Genomic DNA, 27,872 nt, shown 5'->3' with positions numbered 1-27,872 from the left:
TGCTTTTTGTAATTCTTTTAAAGATTATTTCAGAAACATGCATAAACAAAATTTCTAAAATTATTGAAAACTATTACACATTTTATCACACCTACACTCCGCTTCACTTGAATATGTACATTTTTTTCCAAGATCCGAGCTTATATCTGGACTTGCGGGCATCGGAAAATCTTCGTTATGATCTAATTTTAAAGAATGATCAATTTCAAAGAAAAGTGGTGAAAATGAAAAAAGATTTTGATTACCTTGGATTTTATTCCACTTTTCATGAAACTTCACGAAAACTATGCATATTATTTGATTCTCTTGCATAGCCTCCCTGTGTGGATAATAAAGTCATTAAAATTGCACCTAAAACGTTTTTAAAAATTTAAAGGACACTTGGAACTACAAGAGAGCAAGAACGGGCTAAGCAGACGCACTTTCAACTGAAAAAAATGCGATCTTTTGGAAATGAAACTTAAGAAAATGCAAATGTTTTTGACAGCTAAAGCATAGCTTGATCGCTTGAAAAAAGTATAGCTGACGCGCTTGCAAAGAATGGCATTTCTCTTCCACTTTCGCCATTTGGTATAGTTTTGCATGCCGCTCGCCACCTGCACGTCTAAAATGCAAAAAATATTTCTCGCAGAAGTCGAAAATATTTTAGCACTTGCCCTGTGGTGAGCAAGGGAGAAGTATGCATTCCCATGGGTGTACTATAGATCATATTATATTAAGGGCAGGCTTCCGGTGCCATATAATCTCTTCTGCAGAGACATACAAACAATAGCTTGAAATCGCTCATATGTACACATGAGCCGTTCAGTGCTCAATTTGATTAACTCCATTAACAAAAAGTTGGGAGATGCGATCAAATAATGTACACTATCTTTTTTTAATTTTATTTATATTCAGCTTTATCATGAGTTATTTTCCCCGAACCGGTTGACTTCACTTTTGGTTCCCATGGTTTTACTATGGGCGCATGACAAATTTTCGGTTGAATTTTTTTCAGGCGAAACTCGATAAGGCAGAATATAAAATCAAATAAATGAGGTTCTTATAAATATTATGTACTATTGTATTTATGTTATATAAAGTAATTATAAACGTAATAAGTTATGATTATGCCAAGTGCTTTGACACTTAAATTTAAGATTTTTCCAAAAGGGGAGTTAATCGATGCACTGAACAGCTCATATGTATTGTTAACCACCTGGGTTAAAATTTCGGCATGAATAAATGGGAGTAAATGACGTGAGCAATAGTAGCAAAAAATTTAATTTCATAGTAGATTTTTGTATATATGAGTAAAAAACTCCTGAAGTGGCCTCTCAATTTTCACAAAGTAACGAATATTCTAGAACAATTTCAAGGTTTTCAAACTTTTTTAAAACTTTATTTAATTTAAATAATTTTTTTTTTTTTTTAATTGCTGGTTGTGATTTTAATCGCGTTTAGGTGTCAAAATGTTCCTTACAATATTTTTTGCTAATATGTTCAAAAATATTTTCAGCAACCATATGGCTCTTTAGATACTAATTTTTTTAACATATGCCAACCAATATTTATGTACTAATATTACATAAAAAAGTGTATGCATATTAAAAGAAACCTATATATGCCTATGTTATTCGAAATGCTGAATGCAAATCCGAGGTTCGTTAGCCTCCATCACGTCAGGTTCGTGGTCATTTGAAGATCAAGTAGGGAAAAATTAATTGAATAAACCTGAAAATTCAATAAAATTCTTCCCAATTTGACCTTGGCATGACCTCTAGATGACCTTGAGGAATCAAAGGACCTCCATATTCGGTTTCAGCGACAACAAAAAAAATATTATTTTTTATTTTTATTGAAGTTGACCCTCAAATGACCTCGAAGCTGACACTATGGAGATTAACGGACCTCGGGATCGGGTTCAGCGAGTCTAAAGCCCCATATATATGAATTTTCAGGTTTATTCAATGAATTTTTCCATACTCAACCTTCAACTTTACTCATGTCCCTGCAACCTTACTCATTTCTACTCACCTTAGGAACTATATGTAGAAGATAATAACTCTTTGGGCACAGTATGAAACCAAATTAAAGTTTAAAGATGGTGTATTTTGGAACAAATTTCCGTCATCCCTCATCTATGATGGCGTTGTTCTCTTCTATGTCAGACAAGTGCTCGCTGCACATAAAATGACTAAAATTATGAAAGTTATGCCGTTTTCAAGAAATAATACTTTAAGAAATATGTACATATATATTTATACGTAACTATATATGTACAAGTAAGGGAGTACCAGAATTATTTTTGGTACAAGTTATTTATAAGCTACTCTTACTTAAAAATTATCTGCATTTACCATTTCATGGTTTTGTTTAAAAGAAAGAAAATTAACGTTATTGTTTCAGAGTATATATGTGTTTTAAATCATTGAAGGAGCAGCCTCACACTGATCTTTATGGGGATTTAGAAGTTCACTCTACAGATTTTTCTGCTTCCCCAACCAGTGTAGTCTTTTTCCATATTTCTCTTAAGTTTTATCCTGTGAAGTTTGCTAAAATCAATACTAGCAATTTCGTGTCGCAAATTCTCTGTGGAGTGTAAATACTGTGTAGGCTTTGCTGGTTAAGAGCCAATTACAGCTGAGATACTAATATCGCTATCTTACACTCTAAAAAATTTTCGTATAAATTTGCGCATATAAAAAGAGGTAACCAGTTTCTTCTCCTAATGTGTGCAAATCAAACACGGTCTGTTTAAAATTGAGCAAATATGACCGCTTAATGATTATTATTAGTAGAAAATGTATTTTTACTTTTGAAATTTTTGCAATTTTAAACATCTCATATGCGTATATTTTAAACACCTAACGTTAGAAATCAAATCTTGAATATCTTGTGCGTATATTTACACAGATTCTGATTGAAAAATAGACACTTTGTAGTAGTAGTTTCACATGCACTGTTTAGAGTGTAGAGTGAAAAGTCCACTTTTTGTGAAAACTCATATTTTGATATAGGAAGTAAGAGAAATTCAAAATGCTTCATTACCAAAAGGACTAAGGTATTTGTTTTTTTTTTTTCCTGTCTTTTATCAATGAAAGGAGAGCTCAGTTCATAGATGTACATATATACATATGTTTCTACCGGAATCGGAACATTTCTGAAAAGTTCCTTTTTCTGGCATTTATATACAACTTTCAACTTAAGCTCTTCAAACACCGCCACCAATCATTTGCGCCCACCCACTAAAGCGTTGCTGCAACTACACTTACAAAGCAGTAAAACCCGAATTGTTTTCTATAGAAGCTGCCACTTGTATGCTTTCCATTGAATCCGCCACTTTTTCCAACGTCATCAAACCAGCACACAGCAACACAATGAAAACATCGTTGAAATGTTTAGAGCGAGTGTAAAAAATGGGCTAAATGTACGCATTGTTTGATAGCCATTGAATATAGAGTGTAAGTACCCAGCCAGCAAAAAATCCACCCGAAAAAGCAAAAAAAAAGTGGGTGAAGTGTGGAGGTAACCGATTCCATTTTGCGGCAGAAACGTACGTACAGCCAAGTACCGAAAATTGATTGTGAAACGGATACTTTTTGGGCTGAAATTTGTCTGATTGAATTTTTTGTTCAATACGCTTTCCTTCTGCACTTCACAGATACTTTTTCATGGTTAAAAATAAAATAAAGTAAAATAAATTGAAGAAAGCGCCTGACAGAATACGAACCCGGCACCTCCTGGATGCTAACAAATAGCGGCACGCTCAGCCACTGCCGACTACGCATCCATGCTTTCAAATGTTTATCTTGAACAAATGAAACACAATTACTGCTTTCAAATTACATCATCTTTTTCGAACGAATGATAACTGCAGTCGTTTTCTATTCGTTTCTGGATACCGAAAATTGTACTAGACTGCACTGTCGGCAATATTTACGTTTCTCTGCTGGGTGGGTAAGTATGTGTGGATCCAGAAAATGTTTATACGTGTATGTGCTGAGTGAATAAAAGATTGCCAATGGCAGCCATTCAATGTGTGCCAATTTCTTTTGTTGTCGTTTTTTTGGTTTAGTTTTATTTTTTATGTGGTTTCTCTCTTTCTGCTTTTTTAACGCTTTTTAACAGTCATCTAACAATCACAAAATCACCAGCAGCGTCACAGCAACTCACTTGCACCATCATCGCTACCATTTTGTTTGCCCTCTTCCTCAGCAGCGTTGTGCCTCTTCATCAGCGCCATAAATTGAAAAGCAAGCGGGATTGAAAAGAAAAGTGTACTGAATTGAATTGATTTCGTGCCAATGTTTTTTTGCTTGCATTGGTCGTGCGACTATTGTTCATTTGGCGTTGGGTGGGTATTTGTCTACTGGGTTGCCTGGCAGTCTCCAGCTTCTCAACCTCAAACCACAAACCAACTCAGCAATCAAGGAAAACTGAGAAAAAATAGGAAGTAGGGCAGAAAAATTTTAAGGTTTTCGGTGCAATTTAACAAAACGGCACAGAAATTGGCATGGTTATTTCCGCTTGTACATTTGCCAAGGGAGAGGAGCTAATACATACATAGTTAATATGAGCATGTAGCACATTGAAGTGTGTGTGGAAGGAAGTGGGTTGGTTGGTAAAAGTGGTAATCGTTGTTGAGCACAATCGCTCAAAACCACTAAATCCAAGGTATACCTAGAAATTCAACCAGTTGGAAAATGAGAATAAGATGGATGAGGCCAATATTCTGAATGATGAAAAAATACCTACATATCCATCTAAATGTACGTCGAGATACGAAAATTAATAAATATCAGTATTGAGATTTAAAACTGGAATTTCGTATAATTTAGGGCTGTGCGATTATTCGATTACTCCAGCAAGTAGTGCGCGCTGCCAATCCAAGAGCCTGCGCTCAAGCGTTGGACAAAGCAACATCGTAATAAAATTTAGAAAAAAAAATTTTTTTAAGCACCTTCTTTTTCTCTAAATTATTATGACCCCATTGGTAGAGGGCTTCGGGTGTACGAGATTATTGTAACGTCAGTAGTTGAAGGCTTGCTCCAGCTATTAGTCGCTAAAATTTCTTCCAATCCCGTCGCAAGCAGATTTCCCATGCGAACTTGCAACAGAGTTCAATTCTGCCATTTCCTTGAAGGGATTTTCGTGATTTCAGACCTTTAGTAAAGTTAATATGATTTATTCGTATTTATGTAGTTCACAAGATGTCGTAAGTGTCGTCTTGTCGTATGTCGTAAAGATTTTAACGGCTAAATAAATGTTTAGAGGACTTGAAACCACAACCAACTATTTCTCAACGGTGTGAAATTTCATAATACGACTTTTATGGCAACTTGCGAATCTTTTAAATACAGTTTTAGCCTTTTAAAGTTCACGACATACAACAATACGACAGTATACAATATCTTGTGAACTCCGTAATTGTTTTTGTTCTTTACACACCTTTCCCTTATTCAAAAATATACGATTTCATAAAATTTCAATGTCTGCTTATCATTTTGCACGAGATTTAAACGATCTAGAGTCCATACGCCTAAGTAGCCAATTACGCCGTAATCAAAAAAAAAATCAAAAAGAAAAATGTTTACTTATTTTTTTTCCTTTTTTATATGTTGCACTTTAATGTAAAAAACTTATAATTAAAGTCCATAATAAGAGGGAAGAAATAATTTTTTTTTTCATTAAGTTTCGTTAAAATTTTTCAAGATAAAGCACTTTAAAGAAAAGTATCTATGACGTTTTCTTTAAAGTTAAGTCCCGTGTGAATAGTCATATCGGCAAAATATTCTGCTCGTATATTCTTGTCACCTAGACCTTCAATTTCTTCAATTTTCATTCAAATCCTTAGAGGTCGCGCACAGAGGTGGCCGCGGTGGCATGAAATGCATCAGCTTGAAGTTCCTAAAAAATTTGATTTTTGATGATTTTTGTATTACGCACTTTTTCCAAACAAAATAATTTTGAGTATACTTTGGAAGAAAATGCATGAAAAAATTGCAAAAAATTAACGCGTTTTTTTAGCAACTTAAAAGTTACAATTTATTATACTAAAATTTAATACAATATAAAACTGCATACTCAAAAAAATTCTAAAACATCTGATTAAAAACTTGAAAATTTAGATGCTATTTTGCAGAATTTTTATAATTACACTGTACAACAAGCAAAAAGTCTTCCGGAGTTTCTCAACGCTTTCTAAAGCTTTTCGGTCTGCTGAATCCGAATCTGAAGTCAGAATTTTCGGGTCACCCTAGGTTTTCTGTAGAGTACGTGGTTTGTCCAGAAACCGGCATTTGGAGAAAAAAAAATTCCCTTCTTTTTATTGAAAAAGTGTAACTAAAAGTTTTTGGGCTTAAGGAATCATAATATAATATTTATTTTTAAATTTGACCGCAAACAGATGTCACTGTAGTTCAAAAAATTGGTGTTTTATTAAATTTTTTAGTCATTTAGTTTTTTAAAACATATTTTAATCAATATAAATTTATTGGAATGCAAAAAAATTTATTTGGAATAATTTTTATTAAGTTGGTAAAAAACCACAACAGCCTATAACCAGCTGAGGTAGAAGTAGCAACTGTTTTCACGAATATCACTTGAACATCATCAGACTTTTTCCCGAGAGAAGGATTCGAACTCCCGCCTTGTCTGTCCGCGGCAGTTGTGAGTAGTTGTTCATCAATCTTAAATTAAACGATCCACGAGATGGAAAAAATAAAAGTCCCACATAATTAATATGAAAAGACGTAAATAATTATTATACAAAAAAAATTTTCGCTTGAAACAAGGCCACGTTTTTGATCCCAAATATTAGGATAATAATTATATTGGGTCTGTGTAAAATATTTGATGTGCAATGAACGAACATTTTGCTAGTTCTGCTTAAAAAGAGATAACAGGAAATTGATAGACAGGCTGCATGTTAGCGTGACCTTCAGCAATAGACAGGAACAAAACATTCTTCATTTAGAATTTGATGGTTGACGATTTTGGCCTTCATAGATTTGGTATAAGACAAAAGACCAAAGAATTTGTCAGCCTTGTTCAAACCTAGACGTAAGAGACGTGGGACTTATTTGATCATCGATTCTGAAGCCAATAAAGCATCCTCTGGCTTCGCTAGTTTCTTCACCCACATCTTATTTCCATGCAATTGCTTTAGAGCTTCAGCATCCGTGCATTCGACACCATTGCTTTCAACCTTGGTACAATGCTGCTGGTCGCTGAGGGCACACACCTTCATCTTTTATTGTACTTTTTGGTACCAATTTTTATTCTATAGTCTTCAAGAAACCACGATTTCAACGCTTCTTTTGGGAGAACTCCAAAACTCCATTAACCGGATCGTTGAGTTTTTCGAGAGATACTTTTGATGCCACGTCTACATTTTGTGACAGTCGATGGAAGAAAATAAATGGGTAGGTTCGGAAAGCGGAGCAGCTGAGCCCAACCGTTGCTAACAAAATCAGTGATCGTTATGCGTCTTCTGAACGGCTTGATACATTAGCTGGTCAAATTCAATTCTCAAAGGTACACACCAACATGTTGTCTCAAATGATCAGAAAAATATTATGATCATCTATCACGCAACTGTTCAGTTGATCAGAAGTACACAACAACGCGTTCAGAAGGTGCAATCGCAACAGTTGCTGAGCTGTTGCGCCTTTTAAACGTGCCCAATGTGATTGTATTTTTATTTAGTTTTGCATTTGTCATTTTGTTTATTTTGAACAAATATTTTGACGGTTAATTTGGAATTTTCCAATAACTTTCCAAGTTGATTTCAACTCGGTTAACATATACGAGCTGTGTTGTTGCATTACATGTAATATGAAATTTAAACCAGTGTTCTTTTTTAACTTGTATAGAAAAAGATTACGCCTATTGGAGTGGCAGTAAAAAGGCACAAACGGAGAAATGAGCAGACCGACAAACAGACAAATTCGCGGCCACTTCTCGTTGTGAGATAAGCTTCAACGATGACAAGAAGTGAAATGAGTAGTGAAAGGAATAAGAATTGCAACATCAGTTATGTTAAAGCGTAGTTTGTCTCCAACTGAGAAAGCGCAACAGAGCGCTGACACTTTACTATTCTACAACCAGTGAACTAGCTATATGGTGGTTAGCCCGCTGCCGCTACCAACAACAACGAACAGCAATCAACCGGCCAACGAAACAACCAAACAACAAACCAAAGAGTCAGTCCACAGTGGCCGCGACCACTGTTCGCAAAATCCACAGTCAGCAGGGGTGTGACGACGCTGCTTCTGACGCAACTACCAAGAATTGGCGACCGGAGGACATTCACGTCACATGCAATTCGAATTGAGGCGCTTCTGCGGTTGTTGCTGCTGATTGCAGTTAGCAAAGTAGCAGACGCACAAGTCACGTTGACAGTTGTTGAAAGCATTGCGTAAATGACGAAAATTGCATGTCCCTGGCAGTTATACGTGGCAAAAGTTTTTAGTGTGGTGATGGATTTAATGTGCTGGTAGAACCAACGGACATGTCGTATGATTAATTTTCTAGCAACGCGTGTCAATATGGGAACATATCGTTAATTCAACTTTGAACTGTGAAGGTTTGGGAAAACTTATGTCATTTCATAATAAAGTACAAGCATAAGTTTTCCTCTAAGTACATATGTATCTGTAAACTTATACAAAGCGAAAATTGCAACGAGAAATCGTCGAATAAAATTTTTGAAACGAAACTTTAATTAGGTAAATTTTAAGCACAAACCGAAACTTTGTTAAACAGCATAATAAAGCAGCTGGCATTTGCAGGTGGCAGATGGCAGATGGCAGACGGCAGCAGGCAAAGAGCACAGCCAGCCACCTTAAAACTTAATTTACAGAACCCATATATGTAGTAGGTTAACTCATGCACGCATGTATCACTTACCTTCATATATTTCTCTATGGGTCCGGGCGAATACTTCACGACCCGGATGTCGACGATTGGGGTATCGCTCTGCATAGAGTCTTTGAGCAGCTCTGGCATTACAGCAAGCTTCACCGTAAATTAGGTGAATATCCGCATATTCATGCGACGTATACTGCGTGTTCTCTGTCATAGTATTAATAACACAATGTTCGAAGGGTCCAATTTCACAAAATCCACTTTTACTAATTCCGGTAAGTAACATAAAATAATGTCAGAAGCAAGTAATTATGTACCTTTGTACTATTTAGCATGTCATTTGACGGTAACAAGAGCAAACTCAATTTAAATCTATTAAATACATTCTAGCGTGTCTCAGTCCTTTACCCACAAAAGCGGCTATAACTTTTTTTTCTATTCAAAATAGTAAGTGTGGCACCTTTCTGAAATATTTATTAATTGAGCAATTTTTTTATGTAATGTAAAGTTATAGCTCAGTACATTTTTTTCACCCGAGATAGTCAAAGTTGGGGAAGAAAATATCAAAAAGTTAAAAATCCAGAAATAGTCCTAATTTTATGATGGTTCCTTAATATATTTTAACTACATTCCTCGATACTACGTATGCAAAATTTAATTCCCCACTTTTCGTGGGACATCGCCATAGGGGAAAAATGCATTTTCGAACCTGAAAACGGCTGTTATACTGGTTACTTTTTCGACTACCATACATTCCTTTTTCCCACTGGGGCGCTACGGCAATGAATCAGGCAGATTTGTGAAGGGCTTAGCACTCACGGCGGGCAAGTTGTGCTCGAGCGAGCGTTTGTTGACAGTTCAGCACCTTTAACGGTGGTTAGTTGCGAGCAAAATAACACAGAAATGGCGAGCGCTGGGAATTAAAAGCGTGGCAGCTCCGCTTTTGCTCACCTGTGTACACTTGTTTACATATGGATGTATGTATGTATGTATACCGTGAAAAGTCGCGTTCACTGTAGTAACTGCCACCCTAAAGGACCCATTAAATTTCGTAACATTGTTAAGTGGCATTTTAAAATTTTAACAAGCGCGATTGTTTCACCCCTTTTCACCGGCGCCACGTGAATGGTACTCACATGTTGGTAAACATACACAAAAAATCGCAAACATTTTAATTGCGGTTTTAGGAGCTCAAGGCTTTGAGCAATCAGCAAATTGCAAGAGATTTGCATGGGAGTTTACAAGTTAACGATGCTGGTTACGCTTTAAAGAATTGTGTGAAACATATGTATGTAAGAACATGTGTTTTGTAAGCAGAAACGTCGAAAGTGCTTTGTTCAAGCTTAAGAGAGATACAAAGAAGGATATGTCAACAATCCAATTTCTATTAAAAATATCGGCGAATTTAATTGATTGAGCCGGTTGTATTAGGGAAATAAACTGAACTCGGAAGACAAAGAGTCAAGTAACTAAGATCCGAAATAATACAGAAATAATGGTATAAATGACAAGCCCTTAGTATCAAAACTATAAAACTCCTTTGCCAGATTTCGTGAGACCTTCAAGGTCCTATTTCATAAAGTGACAGTGATAATTTTGCCACGACAGGCATTTTCCGTATTGTCAGTGACAATTCGACAGTTTGGTGGGTGTTTTGTTTCGTAAAAACTTTGGTCACCCCGGTTTCAGTTCCATGAAAAATTCCAAAAGTGGCAAAATTTTCGTTGTCGGGTTTTAAAATTGTTGCCATGATTCATATACGATAATTGCATTTGCATTATTTTAGTTATTACAAATATTGAAATCATGTAAAAGTATTGAAATGCGCGCAATTATAATATGAACAAATTTACAAAATTCTCCTGTGAAAACTTTCAGACGGAGCTATGTCGTTCTATCACTATTGTCGAGACAATTTTGTCAGAGTGGCAATTGTCAGCACCATTGTCAGACAATTGTCGACAATATTCCAGTATTGTCACTGTCGCTTTCCAAAAATTGTCACAGTTGCCTACAGACATCTATGAAACAGAAAAAATGTGGCCGACAATTCTGGCTCTGAAATTATTCGGAAATTTTTTCGATATTCCGACGAATTGATAACCTCCTCCTTTTTTTGAAGTCGGTTAAAGAAAGGGTTATTTTTCCTGGTTCAAATCGAAAGTTGTGGATGAATACAAGCCGTGTTTGTTAACTGTGCTGTGAACTGTTAAGACAGTGGGTCGGTGGTAAATGAATCCGAATGTGGTTTGGAGTGCCTATGCAAGGGAAAGAACGGATAATTCGCTTTGATGGCTTTTTGTAATTTTCCTCGTTAACGTTAGAAAAGTGATCTCGGCTAGCAGACCCTTGCCATATTCAGAGGAAACACCTATTCTAACATTTCATTCCATTCATGGCCCATCATTCGAGGGAAATCTTCAAAGGGAACAAGTCAGCATTTTTTCCATATGACAATTTTATGTATGTTATTCGCTTCGTTTAAAGGAGCTCTGCTGAACTACATCAAATTTGTCATACCGGAAAAATGCTGACTTATTCCTCTTGGTAAATAACCGATGCATATACTGTTTTTTGTTCTGATGTGCACGGCTTTAGATATTCTGGAAATGGGTCTGGCATAATACATAGGCAATTTTGAGAAAATTTGTTTAAACCTTAGACAAAAATGTACAATCTTTTTCATATATAATAAGAAAATTTCCGGCTCTAAGCGCAGAAAATATAAAACCGAGCATTTTTAATGGCTCACAAATGAGAGTATTAATAAAGAGTTCTGCTTTCCTAAATTTAGCAAACGATTTGGAACGCCCTGCTTGGACTTCGCTCGTTGAAGCCACTTAAACTCTCTAGGTATTTATAAGTCAAGTAACTCGAAGATCTGGATGGAAAGACAGGTGGAGGTGTCTTCTGTGAAAAACTCTCCATCAGTCTGAAATTTAGGTTACCGGATCACTGCAGTGTCTTCTAATCAGAGGTGATCGCAATAAAAGAGGCTTCGGATTGGTTGCACTCTAGTGTAACACCGTTTCGGGAGGTGAATATTTATTCTGACAGGCAAGCAGCTATCAAGGCTCTTAGCTCCTTAACGGTGCGTTCGAGTGAAAGAGTGTCTGACTCCTTTATCGACCGCATCGGATTATCTCACTGTTAAGCTTATTTGGACTCAAAGTCACTGCGAAATCGCTGGAAATTACAGGGCCGATGAGCTGGTAAGACAGGGAACCCTTTAGGAATTACTTCCGGATAGAGGAGATTTGGGAGCTTCCCTAACCTCGTGCGGCCTGCTTCTGGACAGATGGGCGTTTAGACAGCTCAGCGACGCTGGGCGAAGACCTTGGAATGCAAGGTGGAAATCCTTCTGTAGACCGGAGGCGGTCTGGGGAGCTTTTGAGACTAAGCAAGTTAGATTTCTCGCTACTGGTGGGAGTGCTAACTGGCCATTGCGCGATAGGTAAGGCTGAATATCATCGATGACACTTACTGGACAAGCTGCATGGAGGATGATGAGGTGGACTTATCTCAACATCTGCTGCTCTGGTGGCCTGCATTTGCGAGCCTAAGGTTTAAGCACCTCGGGTTGCACTTTTTTCACATTCCCGATGAGCTTTCGGGGATGAACATAAGTCGCTTGAAGAGCTTCGCTGCGAGCACGGGGCGTTTCTCTTACAGAAAGCCATAGGTGTCGTCATTCTCCCTCCCCCTTAGGGGAACTTCGGGTATTGTGGTATAGGTATTTGTTTTTTGAAATCTGTAGCAAATGTACGAGCTTTATTGTAACTATTATTTATTATTCGAGAACAATGAAACTTAAGTTATAAAATATTTTTCAATGAAACACATATATTCAACTAGTAATTTTTAGCAAAAAAAAAACCGGCTTCCATATAAAAAAAAATATATATATATATAATCTCATGATCCGCTGATCGGATCTTAACCAGATTAGTATGGTATCACCTCTGAGACACTACCTTTCCGATGCAAAAAATTATCGAAATCGGTTGACGTGGTCCAAAGTTATGCGGTAACATACATAAAAAAAAAAAAAAAAAAAAAAATATTCCGACGAACTGATAACCTCCTCCTTTTTTGGAAGTCGGTTAAAAATAACAAAGTTATGGAAAAAAAAATTTAAAAGAACCCAAAAAATACCTACTTCCAAAATTGGAGGGTCATGTGGTATATATGGTTCGGATAATGTGGTATACTGTACCATATTACGATAACGCAGCTGTTATCGCCTATATCATGTTCGGATTTCCCACATTCGGATTTCCCCTATTTTCGGCGTATAGAATAAAAGTGGTGTCCAAGTAATTAAAAATTTACGTATGAAGGGTAATGTGGTATTGTAATACCTTAACCGACCTCTTGTGTACCGCAATAACCGATTTTCAAAATTTCCAGACAAAATCATACAAAATGTTCAAAACATAAACTTTCTATTACCCGATATTAACTTTTTTTCTTTCTAAATCAATTTTTTTTCAACAAATAAAATTGATTTCTTGCAGTTAAAAAACTTTAAAATTTGGATCACATGTTTTGTGCGACTTTAAAGAAAACCAGCTGGTTTTAACCCCGTTTTTTTTAGTCATCACACGTTAAGGTAATAACGGATGTTGAAGACTTGCCAGAATTGAAGATAGCGACTATACCACATTGCACTCCCATGGTACAATACTCGAAGTTCCCCTACCTTCCCTCCGCCCTCCCTTTTCCTACCCCTCCTTTCCCTCTCTCCTCATATAGCCCTGCCACATACAGCACGTTACGTGTGGTCCGCTCAAGGATGAAACTGACAGTTGAGTGAACTGCGTGCGTTTGCATACAGAGCGCCAGATTACCAACCCTTGCGTCGACGGAACCAACAAACGTTGGCCAACACTCAACGTTTGACGCAAGTAGGTTCGGCACAGCTGACAGCTGTATTACCTTGCGTTCATACAAGACAAGAAAATTGAGAATATGTATTATTTGTCACATTTTTTGAGCACGGTAGGCGTCCAGACAATACATTTTCTTCGGAAATTTAAAGACAGTGGCGAAGACAATGAGAGAAGTGTGAATATATAGGTAAAAAAGTGCGAATGTATTGCTATTGTATGTGCAAAATTAACTTGTCCAAACCTCAAGTGCGCGGTCATAAAGAACAGCTGATTTTTGTTTGCAAAGGCAACACCTTTATCATTTTCATCCTTGAGTGTCACGTACGCACAGTACTCTATCTGGCAGGGCTATTAGGGCATCACAACGTACAGCACCGTCGTGTCTAAGTGGGCCTCCATCTACGGAGGAAGTCCGATAACCTAACCTAACCTACCCTAAATATGCGAGATCGTAAACGACATGCTGGAGAGCCTTAAAACTTTAGGATGCAGTATGTCCATCAAAATGCACATTCGAGCTGACCAAGTCCCAGAGGATCATGGATCCTAGAAAAATCCGAAGAGAGGTACCGATCCAATGGGACCGCTACATTATGGCTGACTACTGCTGGGAGATGCAACGTGATTATTCCACTACACTTCAATCACAAGAGTGCAGTTTTTTGTGCAATTTTGTGTTTTTCTGCACAAGACAGAATGAATAGAGAAATCGAGAAATGTCTGTCTGTCCGTCCGTCTGTCCGTCTGTCCGTCCGTCAGTGTACACGATAACTCGAGCAAAAATTTAGATATCTCAACGAAATTTGGTATGTAGGTTTCCCTTAATCCATGGTAGGTTGGTATTGAAAATGGGCGAAATCGGACTTTAACCACGCCCACTTCCCATATAACGGTAATTTCCAGAAATACGAAAACTGCGATATTTTAGTAACTAACAAGTAAGAAAGTCTAAGTTCGGTTGGAGCCGAACATTAAATACCCGGCGCAAGTATTAAATATATGTTTTTTCACCTTTCCGAAAGCTACCGCTATATGGTAAGCCGGGGTGTATAAATTTTGATTAAATTAGCGTCCTTAAATTTCGAAATATTGAAGTTTCAAGCATTTCTGAAATTTACCGTTATATGAAAAGCGGCCTCAATTTTAGTCCGAGTTCAATAATTTTCAAGGTTTTGCTTTTATGTGGCAATCACAATAACCACGCCGAGTTTGGTACAAATTGGTAGAACGGTTACCGATACACATATATTTGATCATAAGTGGGCGGTGCCACGCCCATTTTCCAAAATTTTACCATAAACGTAAACGAAAAATAAGAATATTATAAATTTTTGGAAAATGGGCGTAACCACGCCCACTTATGGTTACATGTGTATATCTTGGTAACCGCTGCACCAATTTCTTCCAAACTTGGCACAGTTGTTGGCCTTGGTACAGCATACTAAAATTTTAAAAATCGGACAATAACCACGCATCCCATATAACGGTAATTTAGAGAAATACAAAATCTTCGATAAATCAGTAAATATTAAAGCTAATTTATTCAAAATTGGTGCTTCCAACAATTCTTTACCAAGAAATACGTTTATGATCAAATTTTGGAAAATGGGCGTGGCACCGCCCACTTATGATCACATATATGTATCTCGGTAACCGTTCTAAAGGGTGAACGCACCAAAACTGCGACACTTTGGGAAGCTTATAACTTACCCAAACGAATTCAATATTTTGAAATTCAAATACCATAAGTTGACCATGGCGTTAGTTGAACGTAGAAGAAATTTCATTTGAATTTGATTCCTAGTTGAGTTAAAAATGGCAACCGAGCTAGAAACGAGACAAACCATTTTGCACGAGTTTATAAATGATCCGGCCTTAAGTACACGTAAAATTGCTAAAAAATTAAAGAGTGCACTATTCGACAGTTTGCAGGTTTTTAATCGGTACAAATAAGGCCTGACAGTTACGAGAAAACCAGGGAGCGGGGGTTAGCATGGTCAAAGTGATAAAAACAGTGCTCGGAAGGTCCTCAATGCGTTTTCGCGAGATCCGAAGATTTTGTCGCGTTATGTTGCAAAATCCGTACGGAGATCGCAGTTTTGCGTACAAAAGGTAAAGCGGAAAGCTTCAATGAGATGTTCTACAGCTCAAACAGCGCCAGGCCGAGGCGCAAGTACATGTTAAATTAAAAAATACAACTGCATTGTTATGGACTGCGAAACCTACTGCTATAAAAATTCAAAATATTGCAGGTCAAGATTTTTATACTGCTGCAAGTCGTCAAGATGCCCCTGAAAGTTGTAAGCTGAAAATGAAGTCCAAATTTCCAAAAACCACATGGTTTGGCAAGCTATTTGTTCCGGCGGCCGTAAGAGCAGCCCTTTTTTCCCATCCGGGACAATGAATGATCAAGTTTATCGGGATGAGTGCCTCAAAAGGCGTCTTCTGTCATTTATCATCAGATAAGGAGTAGGCCATCGTTCTAGGCGAACATGGCAACCTGCCACTATGCCAAGGACACATTGCCGTGGTATAATGCAAATAACATCAATTTTGTACCTCACGACTGCAATCCACCCAATAGCCCAGAGCCACGTCCTATTGGGGAATATTAGTCAATTGTCAAAGGAATCTTGAAGAAAACAGGTGAAAGAGTGAAAATCATTGAAGAGTGCAAAACAAAGTAGTTGTGCGCATCGCGTAATATCGATGATGCAGTCGTGCAGAACATGATGGCGCGTGTGCGATGAAAATACTGATCACTTGCATATGGAGCAAATAATAACTAATATTTTAAGATTTTAATAACATCTAAACTTCCAAGTTATATAATATAAAAAAAAATAATTTCAAAGCCTTCTAGTTTGTTTCTGGTAGTAATTTCTAAGTGTCGCAGTTTTGGTGTGTTCACCCTTTACCAATTTGTACCAAACTCGGTATGGTTATTGTGCTTGCCGCATAGAAGAAAAACGTTGAAAATTATTGAAATCGGACTTAAGTTACGGCCGCTTTTCATATAACGGTAAATTTCAGAAATGCTTGAAACTTCAATATTTCGAAATTTAAGGACGCTAATTTACTCAAAATTGATACACCCCGGCTTACCATGTAGCGGTAGCTTTCAGAAAGGTGAAAAAGCATATATGTAATACTTGCGCCGGGTATTTAATGTTCGGCTCCGCCCGAACTTAAACTTTCTTACTTGTTACTCGTTTGTATTGTTTTCGCTCACACAAGTTTGTTATCATATATTTTTACTACTTGTAAGAACATACATACATTTGTACATATGTACATGTGTGTACTAATATGTAAAGCGTCAATATTTTCCATGCATGCGAAAGGTGAGCAAATACTAACATCACATCAGTTGAATATGCATGAGTATTTAACAAACAAAAAAGCTGCATAGACAAAAGTGCGCGCATTGCCATTTCATACACCTTTGCGAGTTCTATTTCATGTGAAATCGCTCGAACAGCACAGGACACCGCGAAACAAGAGTCACCAGAGGCACGATGAGATAGTAGCTGCATTAACTACTAGTATTTTACTGTTAGTTGCGTTACAACTGTGCAATAACAGAGCTACATACATAAATATTTTACAAGTTCATAAACTGAGCAGGCAACAACTTACACACGTGTACAATATTTATGTATGTAGGAACAACACAAAGAGTGAAGTGGTTGAATGCAATTTTAAATTACCTACTAAACTTTCGTTTTGTTTTGTAAAGGGAAGAGCGGGCATATGTAGATACATATGTACACTGAGGGAAATAATGAATAGTAAAAATTAATACGTTATATTTGAATATCGTTTAAAAATGTTCGTATTTAAAAATAATATTTTCAAAAAAATTTATTACGCACATATTTGACCGTTCACATCTGAGTATATATATATGTAAGTGTACATACGCATCCCCAGCATGCAGAGCGCCCTGCAGAAAAAAAATTATCAATTGATAAAATATAACCCACTTGTAGATAGCAATAACACAAACGGCAATAACGCAAAATTTGCTTTATTTCACTTTTAAATGGGAAATAATACCAAAATCGGAGTTTTGCTTTATTTCCAACAAAGGTTGGAAATAAAATAAATTTTGCCTTATTTCCCATTGCTTATTTATACTATTTGTAACAAAAACAGTTTACTGACAGAAGGAAAAATAACTTTATTTGTTCCAAAAATACAATTAAACAAATAGTTTTACTTATGAAAAGTCTAACAACATATAGGTAAAGCGTCGTCTTTAATAACTGCCCGGCAAATTGGACATAGCGCTTTTGTATGAATTTTGTCTGCATGCTTTTTAATATGTTGAAAACATTGCTGGAAAACCTTAAAATGTTTGCATGGAACCATGGCGTAATATAGAGGTAAAGTAATAAAACGGCTTTCTCGCTTTATTTTCTGACATTCGGCTGTCCTATAGTCAAATTTTAAAGGCAGTTTTTCAAATATGGTAGTGTCAAAATCTTTCTTCTCGCTGTAATTACTTCACCTGGTATAACGGCGGATCTCCATAGCATGCGTATTCGTATGCGTGCGTTTGACAGAAAAATTGAATATACAAATTTATCATGATGCAATAATGAAAGGTGTTGTATGCCTTCTCAACAGCGTTTCGATTATCAGAATAGGTATATATATGGCTTGGTAGTCTCATAAATTTGTAGATAATTAAAATAATAAAATTGGGCGTGTTTTTATTCACAGGAATATGATAATATGCTTAAAATTTTCGAGCTGATGAATACCCAGCTAGAACAGTATGGCTTATATAATTCCCTTTATGAGCCGCATCACTAAGAAAATTATCCCTTATGAATTTGAAATGTGTCCCTTATATTGTACAGGCCAAAAAGAGGAATTCATTTACGTGTGATCTTTTGTCCCCCTCTTTCATATGGGCTTCTTGTGCGCATATATCAGGTTTCATAGCTGTTGACCATACCAATAATGCCTCATGCTCAGTTTTACTAGATCAATTCGTGTTCTCGAGAAAAAAAAAATGTCACGATTCAAAAATCTGAGTATAGCCGCCAAATTATTTTCTCAAAATTTTGAAAATTCTTTGGTTTTTGCCCTATATTTGCTTTGTATGGTATTTTCAACAAAATATAGGCCAAAAACGATAAATGTTCAAAATTTGGAGAAAAACAATTTTTCAGATTTTTGGATCGTGAAAATTTTTTTTCTCGGAGAACACGAATTGATCTAGTAAATCTTAGTATGAGGCATTATTGGTATGACCAACAGCTATCAAACCTGATATAGTCGCACTAAGGTTTTTTTGTGTTCCACAGTGTTATACAAGGGATACTTTGAGGAATCATATAAGGAATTATACATTACCCAAGTCCACGTATATCCAAGTTCGTGTCATACAGCAAGCATTGACTACTTTTTAAAGTTTTATTTATTTGTTTTTGAAATTAGCGACATATTTCAGAATTTGTAATTAATACGTTGTGTTCATTTTAGTAAATCCACTTTTTTAATTGTACAAAATTTATTACATACATACAGTATCGGTCATATCAATAGCAACCCCATTTCAAAGTGATATTATTTCCCTCTCATGTTAATTTATTTATTGCTAAGAATTTGCAACAAAAGTAAAGTTGAATTTCTAACAAAACCCATATAAACCCAATTTTAAAACTTCGTAGAAAACTACAAAATATACAACAAATTTTCACCCAAAATTCAAACTTTTTTCTCAGAAGTGTTAGAATTTTTTTGAGCACTCAGTTTTATAGCCCCTTCAATTTTAGTCTAATTATATGCAAGTTTGAAGTGGCTAAAAATTACCTTAGTTTTCTTAGAATCGATTAAAAACAAATCGTGTTTAATCGTCTTCCATATAACGAAAACTTCGGCCATATATCGATGGCTGAGTAGAAGATCGACCTATCTCGGCAGCCAGGTCGAAAACGCCCGGTATCAGAAAGCTTCTCAACGCCCTATTTCAAAATTTGGTTGAAAAACGCCCTATTTTAGAATTTGATTGAAAAATGCCCCATCTCGGAACTCGGTTCAAAAACACCCTATCTCAGCACATTTTCGAAGTATTTTTATTTGAGATAGGACTTTTTTGAACCGAATAATAATAATAAAATATGTACTATATACATATCTAGTTTCAATATAAAAAAATTTATGTACACCATTAATTGTGTATACATATCTAAGTCAATATATGTGATATACATGTACATACATCTACATACATATCGTCGTTTAAAGTACAAAACCATGTATCAATAAATTGCAAAACCGCGTATAGAGATAATGCAAACCCACGTATGCGAGGTTGCATAAATTAATTTCTAGAGAGTAAAAACACTCATATTTCAAAATGGTTATCTTTTTGTAAAAAGCAATCGCATTTTTGGCTAGTATATTTCAGGAAGAATGGATAAGGATTGAGCCAAAAACGTGTGTGAACGAATCCAATTTTTAGCAGCAAATGTCAGTTACGCGGTTTTGTACTTTAAGCGACGATATGTATGTTAACAGGAACGCAGCAATCTAATACACGGGTGGAGCAGGAACGCAGCACAGCAGAAGCATACAAAAAATCTGCAAATAAATGGTTTTTTAGGTTTTTAACAAACAAAAACCTGGTTTCAACTTACTTCAACGTGTCTAAATCACAACGCACACACTAATGCAAAGGCGCAACAGGAACGCAACACTATAAAATACGGGCGGAGCAATATACAGGCGGAGCAGAAACGCAGCACAGCAGAATCGTCCGAAAAATCTGCGAATAAATGGTTCATTAGGTTTTGAAATAACAAAGAGCTCAAATGGAATGGTTCATCAATAAAGTCAAAATAATATGTTGTAACTTACGTGTATTAGCTCTTAATCACAATACCAGCACAGGTCGGTCAGGAAAACACTAACGAAATGACCTAATAAATGCAAAATTATAATTTATTTGTAAAATAATTCGGTTTTATTACAATACTTACCAAATTTCACGCAATTGGAAAACAAATGTCAGCGAATAAGAACAAAACGAACAACGAAAATTGAATCAATGTAGCTTGTTCAGATTTTTTTTCTAATATTTTGGTAAATGTTCAGTGAAAATAGCAAAGAAACAACACAGCTTCTCCTAAGGTAGTTCAAGATGGCGGATTAGAGCGAGAAGTTGCCAACGTATAACACCTTTCATTATTGCATCATGCAAATTTATATGACAGCACCTACACAGCAACGCATCAAAATGTGGGATAATTGTATGAATTTTGATTTCTAAGCGTAAATGTCAAATGCGCGCATAAGGATACGCAAGCTATGTAGGTCCGCCTTAATTCCGCCATGGCATGGCCGTTCCTGTTTGCAGTATGTGTATAACACAGAGAATATTGTTTTGAGTTTTATTTTCAGTTAAAATGTCTGCATTATCATCACTTGCCTCACTATATCCGAACTGGGGATTTCGTTTACGAAGATGGAGCGAACATGTAGTACGAAATAGTGATGTAAAAATATGTAAAATTTTACCTACTCTCTGACTTCTAAATTTGAACGTATATTCGGTACAAGCAGGTGAGATAAATGGCGCCATAAACAGGTGAAGTAATAAAACAGCTTTCTCGCTTTATTTTCTGACATTCGACTGCCTTATGTATAAATAGTCACATTTTATAGGCAAATTTTCAAATAAGGCAGTACCAAAATCTTTCTTCTCACTCTAATATCACTTCACCTGGTGTAATTCCACCATGGGTGGGGTGCATGTAGCAACACCATACGCAATAATTCCCATTACTTGGGCATTAAAATGCAGTTTGAGAAGTGAACTGCGTCGCTAATTCATACAGGACGACCTCAGGAGAAACAATCACCTTAATAACTGAAACGAATTTATTTCGTTGGCAACTCTGATATCGAAATTGATCAGTGCTGTGCGATTAACTGTGCTATGAAACGTTAAATCATTGGAAAATTGTAAGAACTTCGTCATGGATACAACGCTTTGGTTAGGCTATTTAAGATGGCAATGGAAGATATGCATTCCAGCGACCACAAAACCATAATCAGAACAGGTGGCCTACTCTGTAATGCGATGCGAAAGAGAAATGCGATGTGATAGGCAATCGTCACAGCATATTACTTACGGCGTATTTGCCTTTCGCATCGCATTGCTCCTTCGTATTGCATTACAGAGTACACTCTAAAAAGTGAATGTAAAACTACTACTGAAAAGTGTTTATTTTTCAACCAGAATCTGTTCAAGTATACGCACAAGATGTTCAAGGTTTGATTTTGAACATGAGTTGTTTAAAATATACACATGAAATGTTTAAAATTACAAACATTTTGAAAGCAAAAATATATTTTTTTACAAATAATAAATGCTAAATGCCAGGTGCGCACGCAGGAATATATTTTTGGGGGGAAAGAGTTTATACTTCTAAAAATATATAATCAGAAAATACTGAAAATTCGCTCTTTAAAATATATATATGCAAGTTTTATGTACAGTATGAAATAAATAAATAAACTTTTTAAAGTTTCATCAATTTCATTTTATTTACATAAAATTTACAAAGAACTCAGACATTTTCAACCGGCTTCAAAAAGGGGAGGTTATCAATTCTTCGGAGTATTTTTACTTCTTTTATTTATTCCACCGCATAACTTTGCACCGCGTGAACCGATTCCAATAATTCTTTTTTTTTACTGGAAAGATGGTACCTTAAGGGTCGTCCCGTAATTTGGTTTAGATCCGATCATTAAATCATGAAAAAATTAACGGTTAAAGATGCACTCAACTTTCAAAAGTAAAACAAAATTTTACAAAAGAGTTGTAATATACACAAATTAAATAATTTCACGAAATCTTTACACTTTTTTATTCATTTTCGTCGATTTCTGGTTTCTCATTTTGTAACTTGTATTTTTATCATGTAGCTCATTTTGGTGGAATGAATTCGAAGTTAGCAAATTAAATCTTCGAATGCTTATTAAGTACATATCAGTGGTAAACATTTTTAGGCTGTAAAGTGTAAAAGGCAACAGTAAGTGAGTTTGCATTGCATATTTTTAGGACAATGTTTTCATTCGCAGTTAAACTTTAAAGAGCTCTCAAGAAAAAAGAAAAATTTTTACAAAATGACGCACAAGAAATGGAAAGGAATTTTTTTCTATCAAAATTTCTTAAATCATAATAAATTTAACCCCAAAACCCACCCCTTGTATGCGCTACGTGACAAATTTGATATGTAAAAGTAAACAGACAGTGTTTAATATTGCACACACTAGGAGAGGAAACTGGTTACCTCTCTTTATATGCGCAAATTTAAACGAAAATTTTTTAGAGGAAATTTTAAACATTTTATGTGTAAACTGTGACAATGTGAACAATAAATGTTTAAAACTCAAAAAAAAAATTTGAAATTTGTTCTATGCCACACATATGATAAGTAAAAGTAAGCAAGCAGTGTTTAAATTTGCATTCATTAATAGAGGAAACTGGTTACCTATCTTAATATGCGCAAATTTAAACAAAAATTTTTTAGAGTGTAGACCAGCAGTTAAAACTGCCACTGGAAGTCATTGCGGGAATAGTTGGTAAAATTTTTGTACCAAAATATTCCAACATAAAATTAATTTTGGGCGAGACGAAGTTCACCAGGTACGCTAGTATAAATTCTTAACTTTTGATCGAAAACATATCCCCTTTCTCCATGTGAACTCCAGAGGAAATATTAAGATTATATATTTTGGTGTTAGAAATACCTAAAAACTTCGCTTTGGACAAGTGATTTGGTGGGTTCTTATCCAACTTTGGTAAAAATAATTCGTGAATATTTCTTTGTGAACTACCTTGGACCTGTTTTTTATAAAGGTAAACTACTAACGAGTTATGGCTTTCTTGCCCAGCGTTGATTCCATTAGGTAGTCGGGTAAAAAAGTGCACTCTACACTACTTATTACACTCTAAAAAGTGCATGTAAAACTACTACTGAAAAGCGTTTATTTTTCAGCCGAAATCTGTGCAAATATAGACATAAGATGTTCAAGATTTGATTTTTAACATTAGGTGTACAAAACATTCGCATATGTAGATATACACATAAAATGTTTAAAATTGCTAAAATTTTTAAAGTAAAAATAAGTGCTCATATTTACTCAGCTTTAAACATTTTAGGTGTAATTTTGCCCTGCGCGACAAATTTGGTATGTAAAAGTAGAAAGGAAACTGATCAACTCTCTTTATATACGTAAATTTAAACAAAAATTTTCTAGAGCACATTTTAAACATTTTATGTGTAAACTGTGAAATTGTGAACATTAAATGCTTAGAATTCAACAAATAAATTTGAAATTTGTTCTACGCCACACAGGGCCGTAGCCAGGATTTTTTTTCGGGGGGAGCGGGGGTTGGTCTCTGGCAAAATTTTTTATTTTTTTTTGACTTTTATTTCAACATATTTTGATTAAAAGAAAAATACTGATAAAAATAAAATATTTCACACAAACAACAAAAAATAAAATCGATAATCGCATGAGGCTATTGCCTGAAAATTTTAAAATATACTTCGCGGTATTGTGCTACTATGATAGCACGGCCCAGTAATCATAGCCAACTTATGTACAGTAGACTGCATCACTGTCCATACAAAAAATAAATAATATAAAAAAAAACTTTTTAATATACAACGCTTTTATAAATGGACTAAAAAGTAGAAAATAATATTTCTCAGTCCCATAGAATTTGTTTTGATAACTTTTGATTTTGAAATTTTAGCAAAAGTCATTATAAACAATCTATGAAATTGAAAATGAAAAACGTGGAGCGCATGCAATACAAAGCATTCGATTTAATTGACAATAGTCAAACTACATAACGTAGACCTAAAATTTCCACAGCGAAAGTAGAACTTTGAAATCGATTTTAAGCGGTCGTTATTCATATACCCACATACATACATACATATATTACTTTTCATATCAATTCAAGTGTATTACATGCGCCCCACGCTTTTCATTTTCAATTTCATAGATTGTTTATAATGACTTTTGCTAAAATTTCAAAATCAAAAGTTATCAAAACAAATTCTATGGGACTGAGAAATATTATTTTCTACTTTTTAGTCCATTTTTAAAAGCGTTGTATATTAAAAAGTTTTTTTATATTATTTATTTTCTACTTTTTAGTCCTGTCTGAATAAAATTTTGCAATAGATATTAAAATAATTCAACGATATTAATAGAAAGGTGCACACACATGCATTTACATATGTATGTACATACAAACGAGCACCAATTAATTTTATTTAAAGAAATGGCGTGTTGTCTATTTCCGCTGTAGCAAACGTAGTACATAGGGCGACATCTAGATGTCATCTACCTCGCCCTATTCACTACAGCTGTCGCCCTATGCACTATGCTTTTTTATAGGAACTTCTCAAAGCAAAGGTTTTATGGTGTCGGACACACAACATTGAAAGTTTCTGGACACACAACATTGCAAGTTGATAAAAGCGTTGTAAAAAGCGGTACTGTTTTTCCACTGGAATTATAAAATCTATGTATTATATTTTAAGACTTCCACCAAATAAACAGTTTTTTTTTAATAGTTTTTGAAAAAATTACCTCTGATGACTGAGTAGTTTAAGCTTAAAAAGTGTTCATAAAAATATAAAAAAAAAATTCTACGGAATCATAATAATGAGATTTTTGATTTTTCAAAGACTGGTTTAAGAAAAACTTAAATAACTCAGCCAAAACTTACCATTTAGACTTATGAGGTATCATTTACTCACCCTTTTAATTTCATTGCGAATAAGCTCACTCAAAATATGAAAAAGGGAGGTAAGATAAACGAGTGTCATTCCATGTTGAATTAAGATGTGTTGGTATTGAATAAAAAAAAAATTGGGACGTGAACCCCGTGTTCCCGAGTTAGAATATGCGAAGTTTGAAATCGTAGCAAGTGCCGAATTGAAAAACTGCAACTTTTTCGATTTTCAGCAGACATTTTCGCATTGAAGTATTATAGTATAAATAAGACTATATGAGTGATTTTTTAAATATCGAGCCCTAACCGCCAAAATAACGTAAGCGACATTTTGTTCAAAAGTTTCTTTTTGATGCAGAAATATTCCTATTCTGCATCAAAACAATTTTGAAAAAAATGTCGCTTACGTTATTTTGGCGGTTAGGGCTCGATGTACATGTACATACACCCTGTGGGGAATTTCGTAGTCATCTACTACGATAGCCAACTTTTAGTCCACTTATAGCGGCCAACTTTTATCTGGTTTCAAAAAAATGAACTTAAACACTTATTACCATATAGCTATTCCTTTATTAGTTAGTTTTGTTGATTTAATAATATAAACTTGTATTATCGTCCAGGGTACTAAATATGGGCCAGGGGGGCCCAATTTTTTTTATATTTAAACGAATTTCCAATGTTATCACTACATACTTATTCAGTGCTTTTAAAAACTACCAAATATTTTCGTAGTATGTGGAGAAAATCTTTTTGAAGTGAAACTTCTTTAGCGGCGGTTGGTTGGTTGGGAGTAAATTGGCAAATTCAACGGAAATTGCACACGGAAATGGTGCAAAGGAAATGATGCAACGAAAATGGTGCAACGGAAATGGTGCAATGGAAATGGTGCAACGGAAATAATGCAACGGAAATGGTGCAACGGAAATGGTGCAACGGAAATGATGCAACGGAAATGGTTGGGGCTGAAACAAGTGCTTCTTGTGTGTATGCATATGGTATACAACTAATAAAAGGTTAAAGAATAACACTTAGAAAAAGACTAATACAATAATGAAAGTAAAGGTGAGTACGTACATACATAGATAAAGACAAAGGTAAAAATAAAAACAAAAACAAAGATGCGTAAAGATAAAGGCAAAAATGAGGACCAAGGTAAATTTAAACACTTTACTTATATATATAAGGGCAAAGGTGAAGGGAATATGTAGATGAAGAAAATGATAAACACACAAGTAAAGGCAAAGAGAAGGATGAGGATACCGATAAAAGTATAGATAAATATAGGGGAAGAAAGATTAAAATAAAGGTAATTAAAGAGGAAAGGATATAGAGAGAGACACAGAGAATCTGGGAACTATTTTGGAAATTTAGAGATTTTCGGGATTGTCGAGACTTATCGATGAAATAATCGACATTTTTATCGGTTTTGTTATCGATATTTATAGATTTTGTTATCGATTTTGTAATCGATATTTATCGATTTTGCTATTGATATTTATCGATTTTGTTGTCGACATTTATCAAGTTTGCTATCGATATTTATCGACTTTTTATAGATATTTATGGATTTTGTTATCGATATTTATCTACTTTTTTATCGATTTTATTATCGATAGTTATCGATTTTGTTATGGATATCTATCGATTTTGGTATCGGTATTTATCGATTTTGTTATCGATATCTATCGACTTTTTTATCGATATTTATCGATTTTGTTATCGATATTTATCGATATTGGTCGATTTCGTTATCGATATTTATCGATTATTTATCGATATTTTTATAGATTTTGTTATCAATATTTTTATCGATTTTCTAATCAATTTTGCTACCAATATTATAACCGATTTTGCTATATTTTGTTCGATGTTACTATCGATTTTGTTATCGATAGAGTGTAAAGATAAAAATTAAGATAAAGGAAAACAGAATAAGATAAAAAGAAAAAGAAATAAGAAAAGACAAAAAATATAACCTTAAGCAAAAGTAGATGAATGTATGTATGTACATATTTATGTATATTGGTTATGAGAAAAAATAGATTCGTATCGTAAGTTTCACTTCTCCAGTGTGGCCCAGGCGCACTTACTTTTTTTGTTATATAAAAACTTCGTCTGACGGGAGAATTTGTTTTGCTATACTGTTTGTATAGATCAAGTGAATGCGTAAAATAGTTTTTATTGTTTTAATCAAATGCGCTCATTTAAGCTCAGATGGGCTGTATGCAAGAAACTCGTCTTCTATTGATTTCTGATTTTCCCCTGTTGTAAATAACCTCGAATCTCTTTGAAGGTAACTCTACAATTTCGACTTAAAGGCCCTTATTATGAGCTGCATTCGATTTTCGATT

The 27,872-nt window shown here is 35.1% G+C and overlaps 2 protein-coding genes and 1 pseudogene across 4 annotated transcripts in view; 1 reads left to right on the top strand and 2 right to left on the bottom strand.

Annotated features, from left to right (window-relative positions):
• LOC118734032 (glutamine-dependent NAD(+) synthetase) overlaps positions 1 to 27,872 on the bottom strand; it is a 400,175-nt gene that overhangs the window by 205,276 nt on the left and 167,027 nt on the right. The gene's annotated exons all lie outside the window — the stretch shown is intronic.
• LOC118754595 (cytosolic carboxypeptidase Nna1) overlaps positions 1 to 27,872 on the top strand; it is a 213,519-nt gene that overhangs the window by 19,149 nt on the left and 166,498 nt on the right. The window lies entirely within an intron of this gene.
• Positions 646 to 12,401, bottom strand: LOC118734379 (annotated as a pseudogene).

Source organism: Rhagoletis pomonella, unplaced genomic scaffold, assembly GCF_013731165.1.
Source record: "Rhagoletis pomonella isolate Grant_MI unplaced genomic scaffold, Rhpom_1.0 Rhpom_scaffold_00002, whole genome shotgun sequence".
Taxonomy (NCBI): Eukaryota; Metazoa; Arthropoda; class Insecta; order Diptera; family Tephritidae; genus Rhagoletis; species Rhagoletis pomonella.
The sequence above is the reverse complement of the archived record's forward strand: the minus strand, read 5'-3'. Positions and strand labels throughout refer to the sequence as shown.